The sequence below is a fragment of the Salvelinus sp. IW2-2015 genome, linkage group LG3, assembly GCF_002910315.2.
Source record: "Salvelinus sp. IW2-2015 linkage group LG3, ASM291031v2, whole genome shotgun sequence".
Lineage (NCBI taxonomy): Eukaryota > Metazoa > Chordata > Actinopteri > Salmoniformes > Salmonidae > Salvelinus > Salvelinus sp. IW2-2015.
The window spans coordinates 27,147,161-27,162,993 of record NC_036840.1 but is presented as its reverse complement, the minus strand read 5'-3'; the positions used below and the strand labels follow the sequence as shown (position 1 = coordinate 27,162,993).

General features: G+C 41.7%; 1 pseudogene; it reads left to right on the top strand.

Annotated features, from left to right (window-relative positions):
* The window catches only part of LOC111980748 (phospholipid-transporting ATPase ABCA1-like), a 134,562-nt pseudogene that overhangs the window by 105,013 nt on the left and 13,716 nt on the right, over window positions 1–15,833 (top strand).

Below are 15,833 nucleotides of genomic sequence, written 5' to 3'. Positions count from 1 at the left end.
CACATGTAGTGTATAGTGCATCGAGTTTGATGGAGGAGGAATAATGGTCTGGGGTTGTTTTTCATGGTTACTTAGTTCCAGTGAAGGGAAATCTTAACATTACAGCATAAATGACATTCTAGACAACTTTGTGGCAACAGTTTGGGGAAGGCCCTTTCCTGTTTCAGCATGACAATTTCCCTGTGCACACAGCAAGGTCCATACAGAAATGGTTTGTCGAGATTGGTGTGGAAGAACTAGACTGGCCTGCACAGAGCCCTGACCTCAACCCAATTGAACACCTTTGGGATGAATTGGAAGGCCGACAGTGATCCAGGCATAATCGCCAAACATCAGTGCCCAACCTTACTAATATTCTTGTGGCTGAATGGAAGCAAGTCGCCACAGCAATGTTCCAACATCTTGTGGAAAGACTTCCCAGAAGAGTAAAGGCTGTTATAGCAGCAGAGGGGGGACCAAATCCATATTCATGCCCATGATTTTGGAATGCGATGTTCGACAAGCAGGTGTCCACATACTTTTGGTCATGTAGTGTATATTAGTTTAATTTAAGCAGTGATTAAATGTTCAGTGTGAGCAGGATATCACCTTTTGAACTCCATATTACTTTTGCCAATTCGCCAAGACTAGAATTCCACTTTGTTTTAATTTTACAGCAAAGAGGAGATATAACAAATGAAAGGATGTAGGCTGTGTTGGTATGCATGCATGACAAAAAAAAAGAAATCCTGCCTCAAACTTACAAATGCTTATTGAATTTCCCTGAGGATTATATGTCAATTACTAGTAGATGAAAAAGGGGGCTGTATTTCAGTCGGGTCGCCATCCGGTCACGTCTTAAATTAGTTTTTCAGAGTCCATCCGATCTCGTTTTAAAATGTAAAGCTAACATAACACTGTTTGCAGGATTAAAGCCTTATACTGGGATTTCTCACAGAAAGAAAATGGCATAGATAGGGTTGAACAAGTATTATAATGGCATAGCCTCAATGGGAGGAACCAACTTGGAGACCTGACAAGTCATTTTACAATCTTACTGATTTCATGAAAATAGAATCTCTCAAATATTGTACACACACGCCTGATGAGGTGAATTAACATGTACTATTATAAGACTCAAGTATTAATTAATTAATTAATTCAACCTGTCAGTCAGTCAGTTAGTCATTCAAGACATAGGAAATCATTCTGATCCCCTCACTAGCTGTAATGTGTGTAGTGTTATATGCATGTACTCTGCATCACGTAGCCTGCCTACCTACACAATATCCCCTATTATCCCATATTAAAACACTGTGCCGATGCTAGTGTTCACTCAGTCAGATAGTTCACTTGCAGTTGTTTGGTGGGCCTGTCTCCTAACTTTGAGACAGAGGGATAATATAGTGTTAGAGTGAATTTCCATTTGTGTGGTAGGTAGTCTTGCTCGGTTGCCTTAAAGCAACTTTGCACAGCGACACAGTCGGCATGGTGATGGAGATCCCCGGTGGGATTTCGGGGATTCTGGTGGTGAAGGGAGAGGGGTTGGAGCACAGGCAATGGGCTGCGTCCTGTCTCTCTCTAATCGCCCATGGACACACACGCCCGGGGAGAGAGGAATGGAATGGGGAATGTGTGTGTCTGTGTGCGCGCGTGCAAGCAAGTGCAAGCGTGGGTGTTGCATGACTGCGTGGGCATGTGTTTGTGGGGATTTACATGGCGTGTGTGTGTGATTATGTCTGTGTCTGTCAGAGAGAAGTCCCCTGTGAATTTGTTTGGCCTGCTCTACAAGTCCCTGATGCCATCGGCTCTCCTCATTTAGCTTCGTCAAATCCAAAGCTCCTTTATACTGTGTTGATTCCACTGGTTAGTGTTGGCAGCAGAAGCCATTTAAACATTACGCTTTTATGTCTAAATGTAGACCTCTTCCAACTGGAAGGGACATATCAGTGTAGTGTCAGGAGCATAATGCTGTGTGATGTCAAAGTTTGGGACAAAAAAAGGATATGAGACCTTTGTGGGACATATTCTGAGGGTTTAAGGCCCAATCTGTAATTTTGACAGCCTGACCATTCCATGACGAATCAATCGATAGCCTGACATATGAAATTGTTTTAAGATGGTCATACTATGGATCATTTAGCTATTTGATTTGGAATTTTTGGACCCCTTTAGGTATGCTCCTAAAATATTGACAAAATGATTTGATAAAGTATTTAATTTGGCCTGTAGTCCAGAGAAACGCATTGAAAAAGTGTTTGTCCTATATCTTGGAGAAATAAGAAAGCTCAGTAAATATATATACAGTCATAAGTTTACATTCACCTTAGCCAAATACATTTAAACTCAGTTTTTCACAATTCCTGACATTTAATCCTAGTAAAAAATTCCCTGTTTTAGGTCAGTTAGGACCACCACTTTATTTTAAGAATSTGAAATGTCAGAATAATAGAAGAGAATGATTTATTTCAGTTTTTATTTCTTCCATCACATTCCCAGTGGGTCAGAAGTTTACATACACTCAATTAGTATTTGGTAGCATTGCCTTTAAATTGTTTAACTTGGGTCAAACGTTTCGGGTAGTCTTCCAAAAGGTTCCCACAATAAGTTGGGTGAATTTTGGCCCATTCCTCCTGACAGAGCTGGTGTAATGGAGTCAGGTTTGAAGGCCTCCTTGCTCGCACACGCTTTTTCAGTTCTGCCCACAAATGTTCTATAGGATTGAGGTCAGTTTGTGATGGCCACTTCAATATCTTAAATTTGTTGTCCTTAAGCCATTTTGCTACAACTTTGGAAGTATMCTTGGGGTCATTGTCCATTTGGAAGACCAATTGTCCATTTGGATGACATCAAGACTGATGTCTTGAGATGTTGCTTCAATATATCCAATATATATCTTCAATATATCAGCACCCCCACAACATGATGCTGCCACCCCCGTGCTTCACGGTTGGGATGGTGTTCTTTGGCTTGCAAGCCTCCCCCTTTTTCCTGCACACATAACAATGTTCATTATGGCCAAACAGTTCTACAGTTCTATTTTTGTTTCATCAGACCAGAGGATATTTCTCCAAAAAGTATGATCTTTGTCCCCATGTGCAGTTGCAAACTGTAGTCTGGCTTTTTTATGGCAGTTTTGGAGCAGTGGCTTCTTCCTTGCTGAGCGGCCTTTCAGGTTATGTCGATATAGGACTCGTTTTACTGTGGATATAGATACTTTTGTACCTGTTTCCTCCAGCATCTTCACAAGGTCCTTTGCTTTTGTTCTGGAATTGATTTGCACTCTTCTCACCAAAGTATGTTCATCTCTAGGAGACAGAATGCGTCTGCTTCCTGAGCGGTATGACCGTTGCGTGGTCCCATGGTGTTTATACTTGCCTACTATTGTTTGTACAGATGAACGTGGTACCTTCAGGCGTTTGGAAATTGCTTCCAAGGATGAACCAGACTTGTGGAGGTTTACAAATTTTTTCCTGAGTTCTTAGCTGATTTCTTTTGATTTTCCCATGATGTCAAGCAAAGAGGCACTGAGTTTGAAGGTAGGCCTTGAAATACATCCACAGGTACACCTCCAATTGACTCAAATGATCAGAAGCTTCTAAAGCCATTATATCATTTTCTGGAATTTTCCAAGCTGTTTAAAGGCACAGTCAACCTAGTGTATGTAAACTTCTGACCCACTGGAATTGTGATACAGTGAATTATAAGTTAAATAATCTGTCTGTAAACAATTGTTTGAAAGATTACTTGTGTCATGCACAAAGTAGATGTCCTAACCGACTTGCCAAAACTATAGTTTGTTAACAAGAAATTTGTGGTGGTTGAAAAACAAGTTTTAATGACTCCAACCTAAGTGTATGTAATCTTCTGACTTCAACTGTATATACAGTATATATTTTTCACACATATTAAAAAAAAAATTGGGGTAGGCACAAACTACCTTCATACTTCCATACATTTTTTTAAAACTGGTACCGGTTACCTTCATATGAGTCCTTGGACACTTGTGGGGGTCGTAGAGCACCATCGTGTTCGTGAGAATCTCCCATCTCACATTAGTTTGTAGCCCAAACGGTTTAGATGCTACAAACAGAAGTTGGCACATTGACGGTACCGACGAATCCCCTGACACTTGTGGGGGTCGTGGAGAAATCATGCTAGTGAGAATCTCCCCTTTCCATAGAGTGGTCTTAATAGTTAGGTCAAACTGTTCGGATGCTACAGACGTTTTCGTGAGAAGACCGATTTTCGGTATGTCTCATGGTCTGACAAACACGTCTCTAGCTCTTCCACCTTCCACCGCAGATGCTGAAGTGTGACATCTGCCGATGCGGTATCTCTAGCTTAATCGGACAGATTTTAATGGAGATGTTCTTATTATGTAACTTAGATTTCATTGGTGCGTTAATCGACTCTAGGGGCTTTTAAAGGGATAGATAGATTGAATAAAATACCCTAAAATATATWATTTTTATTGACAATCCTTTTAAGCTTAGAATGTTTGTCTACGGATGTGGAACATGAAGTAAGATTGAGAGAATTTTAAGGGAGAATAGGAGTAGAGATGGGATAACATCGAACTTAATGGAGGTCAAATGTTGAGGGAACGTTTTTTCCCATTACTGTAGGATGAGCCAACGACAGGGATGGACCCCAAAGCCAGACGCTTCCTGTGGGACTGTATCCTGAGTGTCATCAAAGAGGAACGCTCGGTCATCCTAACATCACACAGGTACGTATTCTTACAGTTTTAAGGCCCGATTCTAACTTGAGATTTGTGAGTGTGGCTCTGAATTGCATTTTTCTGTTTTACTATTGGGTTCTCGTTCGCAAGGTTGAAAACATTAGCAAAACACTAGCAAGACAACACTTCTTCACGTCCTTGCAACATATGTTTTTGGGATTATGCTAAGGTAATAAAGCAGTGCTAAACTAATTCAGGCATTTCTGAGCTGTGTCCTTCAAAAACCATGAGCAAATGAAAATTCCTTGAAAGTTATTGTTGATCGTTTAAAGTTATTGTTGATCGTCTAATTTGCGTATGTCTTCATACGCAAATTATAGATAGTACTTCACTACATTCATGTTTATTCGTGACTCCAATGTTTTCTCTCTCCAACCTGCAATATTGTTTTCAAATCTTCTGTTGGAAGCGGGTGGTGCAAAACTCTTTGTACAGTTTAGTTTGTGAATCCATTAACACCACTCCATATTGCGTTGTTTTTCTGAGAAACAAAATACATTTGTTATATTAGCAATAGCGGGAACACAGCTCAGTTGCGTTCAATCGTCCATATCCCAACCAGGTGCTTTAGTTTGTCGAGTCGCGCATTCGGCAGGTTTTACATCGTCATAATCCTAATTGCTCCATCCCTCAGCAAAGCAATACAAAGCCTCCACCTCAATAAGAAATGAATCTGTCTGCTTCCAAAATGGCTCCTGAAACTCAAAGAAACACAAAATAATACAAAAATGTACAGATGTTCTCCTCCCTTGTCTCACGCCCACTCCGTCGCGCCTTTAAACGTACAGCGTGAAGCGAATCCCGGAGAAAATAATTGTTCAGCTAAAAGTTATCCATTGTCTGCAGTATTAACCACAGAGCAGGCGAAATGTGGATGCGGCAGGCATATTTCAAAGACAGACCAAATGTTTCTTGTTTTATTACCTTCAAATAAGGAAAAAGGCTGAGCTTGAACATTGGTCATTAGTCAGCCCTATGGGTGCAGAGAGGACATTGTTGACGACCAAACCCGAAAAATGCTTATCTTACTAACTCTTGATTCAGGTCTGCAAATCTTTTGACTAATGTTTGCATAGAGTCAACACCTTTTCACATAAACTTAAAATTCTATAGTCCTATAGTACACAATTAAACCTCTCTCTCTGTCTCTCTCTCGCTCTCGCTCTCTCTCTCMGTCTCTCTGTCTCTCTCTCTCTCTCTCTCTCTGTCTCTCTGTCTCTCTCTGTCTCTTACAGCATGGAGGAGTGTGAGGCCCTGTGCACGCGCATGGCCATCATGGTGAATGGACAGTTCAAGTGTCTGGGCAGCATCCAGCATCTCAAGAGCAGGTGAGGCCTCAACAGTGTCACTAGCCACTAGGCCATAGGCCACAGCTTTAATGCTGCTCTCAATGTCAAATTCCAAAAGCAGTGTATAACAACCTATACGCAAGCCCTGCAGAATGAGTGACATACAAAAACACTATTACATTTTGCCTTTACAGGATCAGTTAGGGTTAAGTGCATAGCCACAGTAGGGGTGCTGCAGCTCCCTTGAAAAATAAATAATAAATAAATAATGAATACATCCTTTAATTTTTTTCTTCTCACAAAAGTAGTGCACTGGGACTGTGTATAGCGGACTGATATAGCCGTCTGTAGCATGGGCATCCCACCCCCCTTTCCCCCAAACATCCTGCGGCTATGGCTAAGTGCCTTGCTCAAGGGCACATCGGCAGATTTTTCACCTAGTCGGCTCAGGGATTTGAACCAGAGATCTTTCGGTTACTGGCCAAACACATTTAACTGCTAGGCTACTTACCTACCTCTAAGGCATGATGCCATCTAAGGTTTGTCTCTATTCTATGAAACCAGCACACTTATAAAGGGAATCTATTAACCCTCATACATCATCAGAGGTGGTTCTGTCTTGGCGGTTCTCAAGAACATTATGCTCTAACTATCCCCCGTGCTATTTTATGTAGGTGGCCTTGCCATAATAGATCAACCAACCCTAGCCCTCTCTTGACATGATTGTTGGCCTTGCTTTAAAGCTGTGATCCACGATAGGCGAAAAAGGGCCACTGGCCACCCCAGGCATTTGCTATTGTTTTTGTTTTGAGCAAATGAGCATCTCATGCAGCATCGTGGTAAAAGCAATTGTAGTACATAATCTGCTGTGCTATCACACGTGCCATGACAACAAAAAACGTGCTGGATGTTTTAAGTAACGTCATTGTTGTTGTAATATAGCAAACTGACGTGGCCGTTTCACTGCTATCGATTCCAGTCTTTGATTGTGTCAGATTAAAGAGGAAATGTAGTACTATTCCATATAGGATGCTTTATTTATTATGTTTATTTATTTATTAGCTCCATGTTGTTTTTCCCCTATTTCATGATGTAGTTTAAAAAAAATCAAGTCAGAGCGGGAGGAGTGGAAGTGGGAGGTGGGGGGGGGGCGAATGTATGTTAGGTCTGAGCAACGATGTCAAGGATATTTCCCATCAAGAGGTTTGCTGTCATATAATCTCCGTGGCCGTTAAATCAGAGGAGAGAGAGCGAGAGGGTGTGTGTGTGGGGGTGGGGTGGGGGTAGAGACAGAGGGAGGGTGAGAGGAGACAGAGGGAGTGAGTGAGGGGAGGGAGTGAGTGAAAGAGTGAGGGAGAGAGAGGGGGAGGGAGGGAGGGCAGAGAGAAAAAGAGAGGGAGAGAGTAGGGAAGCGAGAGATGGGAGGAGGAGAGTTATGTGCTTACCTGTCCCTCCCAGCTGTAGCCATAATTGACAGATCCTCTTTGTCAATTACTTCCTGTCCTCAGGGAGAACAAGACTGTCTTCAATATGAACAACACTGTATGGATAGGGGATGTGGGAAGAGGGAGGTGCTAAAAGGGTTAACCCATGATTTAGTCTAGTGTAATCACTCACTCCACAGATTAAAGCAGTTAGGGGAAAAAATGTACGTTACAGGTGTTTTGTTTGGTAATTTTGGGTCGCGAGAGTTTTTGTAGTGAATTGCTATCGGTCAGTTCTTGGGACACAGTGAATACTTAAAAATTAATAAGCGTCACTCTCTCTTTTGTGTAATTAATGTTTCATGAGGTGTGGGGCCGTTAATGACTAAAAAGGCAATTAAAGGTCCAATGCAGCCGTTTTGATATCCAAATCAAATCATTTCTGTGTAAAAACCTTACTGCTCTTAAAAAATAATACAAAATTGCTTCTCAGCAAAGTGCAATTTCTCAAGCAAGAATTTTACTTGGACTGTCAGGTAGTGGTCTGAGTGGGGAGGGGAAAACTGAAAACCAGCAGTTATTGGCAGAGAGGTTTGGAACTCTTATTGGTCTATTAACTAATTTACCACCTGGTGGTGTCACCAGGCAGACCAACTCTATTCCACCAAAAACGGGCTGAAATTTCAGGTGGTCTTTTCAAACAGCTCTTATACTAAAAGGCCATTTTCATAATTTTCACAATTTCACAGCATTATTCGAACAGTGTGGGAATATATATATATGAAACACAAGAAAATCGAGTTGTTGACTACACTGGGCCTTTAATGACTGTCTCTGTTTTCCTTTCCACTCTTTCCCCCTGCCACGTGCGCCTATGAAATGACAGAGAAACGGGACAGACGGACGGACAGGGGACGGGGGGGCGAGTGTTTGATCAACCATTTTTGAAGTCAAGCTGTGCAAACCACTCTGCAACGTAATCTATTCACATTGGAAGCATGCTTTTCTCCTGCTTGTTTATGTAAATGCTCCCCGCCATGTGGCGAGGGAGGTGTGTGTGTACGCAACGTCTCCCTAATACCCAAGCTGTTGCAGATTTGGAGTGGAAACTTCCATCAGCGTGTCACTGGGGGGAGGGGGGGGCGGCGAGGCAGGTGGTGTACTGCTGTCGCATTAGTGACTGACCTGCATGGTGGGCAGTGCGACATGTTCTCTCCTKCACCCTCTCCTTCTCCCATTGCTGAGAGAGAGTGTGGAATCTCGCCACAGGTGCCTCTCACATTTTGACCCCCTATAGCGAATGTGTAATACACGCTAGCCCACCTCACCCCCACTGATCCTCCTCTCCTCCAAACATCTCGCTACATTACCCGTATTTATCTATCCTCCTGCTGCCTCTCTCTCTCTCCCCCCCATCTCTTTCTCTCTTCCCAGCTCTCGGTCTCCCCATCTCACTCTCTCCTCATCTCTCTCTCTCTCTCTCTCCTCATCTCTCTCTTCTCCCCACTCTTCTCTCCCATCTCTCTCCTCTCTCTCCTCCTCTCATCTCTTCTCCATCTCTCTCTCTCCTCATCTCTTTCTCCTCTCCTCATCTCTCTCTTTCTATCTCTCTCTCCTCTCTCTCCTCATCTCTCTCTCCTCATCTCTTTCTCTCTTCCCATCTCTCTCTCCCCATCTCTCATCTTCCCTTCTCCCATCTCTCTCTCTCCCTCATCTCTCTCTCTCTCTCTCATCTTTCTCTCTCATATCTCTCTTTCTCCTCATCTCTCTCTCACCATCTCTCTCTCCCCCTCATTTTCCCTTCTCCCATCTCTCACCCCATCTCTCTCCCTCCCTCCATCGCTCTCTCCTCATCTCTGTCTCTTGTCATCTCTCTCTCTCTCTCTCTCTCTTTCTCTCCCCTCATCTGTCTCTCTCTCCCCATCTCTCTCTCATCTTCCCTTCTCCCATCTCCCTCTCATCAACTCCCCACTGCTGCCTCTCATCTCTCTCTCCTCATCTCTTTCTCTATCCCCATCTCCCCCCCTTGCTCTCAGGTGGTAGCGGAACCTCATCCAACCTGCTCAAGCCTTTGTTTGTGCTGCCCTCTTTAGGCCACACCGATGACCTGTCTTCCCACCTTCTCATTGGAGCAGCCTGGCCAACAGCCGCATTGTTTTAACAACCCAACCCTGTATATCAATCCGGCCCCAAATTAGCCAAAATAGCCCCATTCAAATCAGAGAGAGCCCACTTAACGCAGATAGGGGACGGACAACGTTTTAAGAGGGTGCCATTTTTCATGGCCTCATGATTGTTTTGCCTTTAAGAGTTCCCTACCTACCTGATCCATGACCAGGTTGCATTTCAAATTAATCATTCTTCTGAGGGGGGGGATTTATGAAAGCCCAGCACAAAAAGAGAACCCGGGAGATGAATAAGTGGTAGTAAATATATTTTTTACAATCCAGAGGGATCCCAGGTGTTAAATAAACTGAAATGAAGTGCAGGGCAATGAAAGGGCTTCTACATCTCCCCTACTAGCTTGTCAGGGAAAGCGAGAAGGACGTGGGAAACGGGACCTTCACCTTTTCTTTTCCTGTGAGTTACATCATTCATATGTCTGGAGATTGAGGGGTTATGTGGCTAGCAGATGCTATATTTCGCTGCATCGCTGCAACTTTTTTTTAGTTTGTCCTTACTTAAGGGGAAGCAGTGAAATAAAATATAAAAGAAAGCTGCAAAGTGCCTTTAATGCATTAAGGTAATGCGGCGTGCGCAGCAGGAGAGTTTTATAAGAGTGTCTAAAAGTTGGGATCAATCTAAGGATGTTGGCTTTGAAAAGTCTAATAAATCTGCTCTCGCTCTCTATGCGGATTGACTCGGGTGCACTGTAGCTAAGTAGTACACTATCTAACTGACTGTCAGTGTCTGAGATGGATGGGAAAATAATACCCCTCACGGTTTACAATGCATCAGCGCGTAGCTGTAATTAATAGTGTTTGCACACGGACAGATATCTAAAATCGTCTACGGCCAGAGAAAGCATGTGTGTTCATGAATGCAGTTTATGTATGCAGAATGTGTGTGTGTGCGGGTGCGTGTGTGTCTATTCCAGACCTCATGTGAACAGTACGTTTTGAATAAAACATGCCTGTGCTGTGTGCATATCCATTGCCTGTGGGTTCTCTGTACCGAGGAGCTTCAATGATGACCCCTATGGGCGACCTCTGTGTGTGACCCCCTCAAGGACTTCCTGCCCGATTAAAGCACGGCCACTCAGGCTCTTGGTGTGACCCCCCCCCCCACCCCTCCGGACACAGTATGGTTGTAGTTGGTGACCTTTTACCTCTATTCTGCCCTCTCTTTTCACACTCTCCCTCGCTCCACACTACACAGCACTCCAGCAGGTCTCTGCCCCTCTTTCTGAAGCGGGATGTTATTTGTTTAAAATTACACGGTTTGGGACTCTCCAACTGAGTCGGGAGAGTAGAGAGGGGAGCGGAGAGAGAAGAGAGAGGGGGGAGAGAAGGGATAGAAGTGAGGAGAGGGGAGTGGAGCCAGTATAATCAGAGAAGTTAGATATAGAGGCTCTGTGAAAAACCGTGGAGCTTCACTTGTAACAGCCCTCGTAGGGACCGAGTCTGAATAATGAATGAATAATGAACTGTTGGATGAGATTTAAACCTCTGCCAACTAGACAGATAGACAGACAGGCAGATACCCAATCCCAAATCAACCCCTAGCTCCCACTCTTGTGTATTTGTGGATATCTGAATGAAATAGATAGGTATGGCAAAAATTCGCCGAGCATATCACTGAGCAAGAGAGTTATTTCAATGTTACTTATACCTTCCTCATRTTCTCAGATCTCCACGTGCATAACGTGTAGGGGAATATAGGGACAAGTGGTCAATTTGGGATTGGGCAAAACAATTGACGAGTGAAGATGCTAGCATTTTCTATTGTGTTGAGATGATCTTATTGTGGTGAGATAACGGAAGGGTATAAATGGGGGAAATTAATATATAGCACACCGTTCTTCCTATAGCCACAGTGTYGCAGAGAAGCGAGAGAGAGAGAGAGAAAATTGATCAGCCGCTTTTTTACCACCGCTAACAAGAAGCATTTGACTACACATGCAAGCCTGAAACCCTTTCTCGCTACCGACCATTATTGCATTTTTTAAATGTTTTCGTCTTCGCTGAGCTCGGGACTTCTGAAGCTCGGCTGCTCCTCACCGGCTTCAGACAGGCAGACTTCCTGTCTGGCCCAAGCCCATCGCTAAGTGGAGGGGATTTTGTCAGACTCTTGATTGGATGATGAATCGGGTTTGATGAAAGCAGGCTTGATGAGATGTCAGAAGACTCCTGCTCAGACTGGCATCTCTGTTAACTTAGCCTTTTGTTCATTCAAACTTTGTACTGATGGCCTATTTCAAAATACTATGGAAGGAAGTCCACTCTACTTTGTACTCACAGGGAATTGGACATTGCCTACTAATTACTAAAACTACGTACTAGGTACTACATACTATTTAGAACGTACTGTTTAGTAAAAAGGTATGCAGGTATGCAGTACGAAAAATATATAAGCAGCAACAATAGACTCACCCTAATTTGAAAATGCACTATCTAATGTTGTTTCCCGTCATTATTTAAATGTAATACAGCACCTTATTTCATTATCAGCTGATTATGAGCTTTTGTCAAACACATGTGGGTCTGAAAAGATGACTCTCTTCCTCAATAGCATTCATCCAATTCTACTACATGAAAAGCCTAAATGAGTATGACATCCTGGCATTTAAAGCATTCTCAATTTTCAACATTTCACATTCTATAAAATATTCTATTATCGCATATTCAGACACGACCATGGTTTGTTATTCGGTATAATGATGTATTGGCATTGAAAGGCTCTAGGAGTCGACAGACATTTAAATATGTACTGTGAGGCTCTGTTCAAATATCTATACTAGCATACAGCTTATAATGAAGCAATGTACTGGCCGTGGATTCTAAGTTGTATGCTAGTACGAATATTGAAACATAGCCTTAGTGTGGTACTTCGAACACTTCCAACCTCGAGTAGCCATCTTTGTATTGGAGGACTCGCCCGTCCACCCAAGGGAACCATTCGCCTTTTCACCACCACCGAGCTTCACAGCCCTCTCCCACAGCCCCCTGAGATAGTGGAGGCTGAGGCTTGCTCACCATATCTCTAATTACTATTAAGGGATTGCTGCCTTTCCTTGCATGTAGCACTTAACAGCCCACAATGGACATTTCCACAAGTAAATATAACATTAGGAGATTAATTAAGCAGAAAACAACGGGTCATAGAGCACTAACGACAAAATAACAAGGTAAAGTGTCTTATTTTGTGCTCACTAGACACAGCGTAAAAGCCAAGCAAAATGCAAAATTGTAATTAGCGGATATAAGGCTGTGGCGGTCATGAAATTTTGTCAGCCGGTAATTGTCATGCAAATGACTGCCGGTCTCGCGGTAATTGACCGCTAATTAGCATAAACACATTTAGCAACTCCAGGCCTCCACAAGTACAAGCCTTTGGAACATATGCATTTAAAAAAAGTCTAAGAAATCTATTTAATATACACCATCACAATAAATCCATGATTTATTTTAGGCAGGTGAAAATAAATGTTATGATATGAAGAAAATGTATTTCAGAAGAACATAATACAGTGCCTTCAGAAAGTATTCCCACCCCTTGACTTTTTCCACATTTTGTTGTGTTACAGCCTGAATTCTATATGGATTAAARGTTGAATTATATTTTTTGACATTTTTACAAATGAATTAAAAACATAATCTCTGTTCCCCACACATACAATTATCTGTAAGATCCCTCAGTAGTTGAGCAGTGAATTTCAAACACAAAGAAGGGCACCTATTGGTAGATGGGTAAAAAAATATATAAAAAAAGCAGACATTGAATATACTGTTGAGCATGTTGAAGTTATTAATTACACTTTGAATGGGTGTATCAATACACCCAGTCACTACAAAGATACAGACATCCTTCCTAACTCAGTTGCTCAATGGCTGAGATAGGAGAAAATTGAGGATGGATCTACAACATTGTAGTTACTCCACAATAGTAACCTAAATGATAGAGTGAAACGAAAGAAGCATGTACAGAATAAAAATATTCCAAAACATGCATCCTGTAAGACACTAAAGGCACTKAAGTAAAACTGCAAAATAAATTAACTTTGTCCTCAATACAAAGTGTTATGTTTGGGGCAAATCCAACACAACACTGAGTATCACTCTTCATATTTTCAAGCATGGTGATGGCTGCATCYTGTTATGGGTATGCTTGTCATAGGCAAGAACTAGGGAGTTTTTAGGGATAAAAATCAACAGAATTGAGCTAAGCACATATAYAATCCTAGAGGAAACCCTGTTTCAGTCTGCTTTCTAACAGACAATGGGAGACAGTACTATAACCTAAATCACAAGTCACAAATCACAAGTCAAATATACACTGGAGTTGCTTACAAAGATGACATTAAATGATCRTGAGTGGCCTAGTTACAGTTTTGACTTAAATCGATGGCAAGACTTGAAAATGGCTATCTAGCAATGATCAACAACCAATTTGACAGAGCTTTAATTTATTAGAGACTTACCCAGAAAGACTCACAGCTGTAATCGCTATTCTAACATGATTCTAACATGTATTGACTTATGGGATGTGAATACTTATGTAAATTAGATATTTCTGTATTTAATTTTCATAACATTTCTAAAAACATGTTTTCGCTTTGTCACTATGAGATATTGTGTGTAGATGGGTGAGGAAATAAATCATTTTAATCCATTTTGAATTCAGGCCGTAACACAACAAAATGTGGAATGAGTCAAGGAGTATGAATACTTTCTGAAGGAACTGTAGCCGCTTCTATGCGCACTRGCTCTGTCTTGGGAAAAATATCCTTTATATTTTATTCAGCTAAGTGTCACGCCCTGACCTTAGAGAGCCTTTTTATTTCTCTATTTGGTTAGGTCAGGGTGTGATTTGGGTGGGCATTCTAGTTTGTCTATTTCTTTGTTGGCCTTTTATGGTTTTTCTGGTGTCATTTAAATAATGCACCTTGGTCTCCTTCTATCAACGAGCGTAACACTAAGTTCAGTTATATTGTTCTTACTATAAAATCATATAATATAAAATAATGGCACAGGACTTATAAGGATATCTTGTCTTCTAAATTAACTAGCTTACAGCATATGGTATGGTGCTTAGCCAGACAACCTACAGTACAGTAGGCCCTTATACAGTATGTTGTACTTAAAAGTGGTAATTTGAAACAGGTCTTGTARGGTAGATTAAGAGTTATTTGCCAACTTTAGTTGTTAATGATACAAACCTGATACAACAAAATGTCTGAGAAATCAAAACATATATGGGCTGATTAAAAATAAATAAATGCTTGCGCTCTGTTCCTGCATACGCTGTTCTCTCAAGCGATCATATTTTCACCCATCAGACTTTTCTTAATTTAACAGAGGGAAAAAGACATGTCATCCGTTAGCGCTCCAATAGCGAAAGGAGGCCGCTTTCTCGTGTCTCGTTTTTCAATCCGGCCAGGTTGGCTCCTCCGGTTTTATGGTGGAGCAATGCTTTATATTAGCAGCTGAAAAATAAATATAATTAGGAGGAGAAGGCTGGCATCCACCTCTTTTTTGAGGAAACCATCAAAACTCTCCTTTCATACGGCGTTACATATAGAAATGTCTGGGATTAGAATAAGAACACTTAGTTCACTCAACACATCAGCCACTGTTTAAAGAGCATGCAGCCTCTCACTGCGCAACAGGTAATATTCCTCCCAAACTATGTACACCATGTCAAATCAAATGTTATTGGTCAAATACACATGGTTAGCAGATGTTAAGGCGAGTGTAGCGAAATGCTTGTGCTTCTAGTCCGACAGTGCAGTAATATCTAACATGTAATCTAACCAATTCACAACGACTACCTTATACACACAATGTAAGCGGATGGAATATGAATATGTACATATAAATATAGGGACACGCGATGGCCGTGCGGCATGCAATAGATGGTATAAAATACAGTATACAGTTGAAGTCGGACGTTTACATACACTTAGGATGGAGTCATTAAAACTTGTTTTTCAACCACTCCACAKATTTCTTGTTAACAAACTATAGTTTTGGCAAGTCAGTTAGGACGTCTACTTTGTGCATGACACAAGTAATTTTTCCAACAATTGTTTAGAGACAGATTTTTTTCACTTATAATTCACTGTATCACAATTCCAGMGGGTCAGAAGTTCACATACACTAAGTTGACTGTGCCTTTAAACAGCTTGGAATATTCCAGAAAATGATGTCATGGCTAAAGAAGCTTCTGATCATTTGA